This window comes from Galeopterus variegatus, unplaced genomic scaffold (genome assembly GCF_000696425.1).
Source record: "Galeopterus variegatus unplaced genomic scaffold, G_variegatus-3.0.2 Scaffold2868, whole genome shotgun sequence".
Taxonomy (NCBI): Eukaryota; Metazoa; Chordata; class Mammalia; order Dermoptera; family Cynocephalidae; genus Galeopterus; species Galeopterus variegatus.
In genome coordinates this window covers 170,648-171,083 of record NW_007728979.1, presented here as the reverse complement: position 1 = coordinate 171,083, position 436 = coordinate 170,648, and the positions used below count along the sequence as shown (strand labels likewise).

The 436-nt window shown below is 72.7% G+C and overlaps 1 protein-coding gene across 1 annotated transcript in view; it reads left to right on the top strand.

Moving 5' to 3' along the window:
- Positions 1-310: 310 nt before the first annotated feature.
- Positions 311-436, top strand: part of TMEM2 (transmembrane protein 2) — a 74,031-nt gene continuing 73,905 nt past the window's right edge. Inside the window, exon 1 of the mRNA XM_008583250.1 lies at positions 311-379. The gene's annotated coding sequence lies outside the window, so the exon portion shown is untranslated. The remainder of the gene's footprint in view (positions 380-436) is intronic.

Below are 436 nucleotides of genomic sequence, written 5' to 3'. Positions count from 1 at the left end.
TGTGGCCTGCGCCGCCGCCTCCTCCCCTGTTGTCGCGGAGACGCACGCTCCGGCCCGCGATTCTCCTCCTCTTCCTCCGGGAGGGGAAGGAGCGGAGCAAGCCGAGCGGCTGCTCCCGGGGAGAGCGAGCCGAGGCCCCTGCCCCCGACGCTCGCTGCCGGAGGAGGCGGAGGCGGAGGAAAGTGCGCGTCACTCCCGCGAGCAGAGCGTCGCACCTCCAGGCACCGGCTGCGCCTGCCAGTTGCGTCCCGGCAGCAGCCAGGGGCTCCCCGGCCATGGGGAGGAGGTGCGGCCCCGGGGACGCCAGGAGCTCCTCTCCGTCTCTTTGGACAGCTGTGTAGGCACCTGAGTGAATCGACGCTAAGCGGGGGAGGGGAAGGTAAGAAGCGACAGGGTCACCCGCCCCCGCCCCACCTCGGGGGCCACTGCGAGGGCG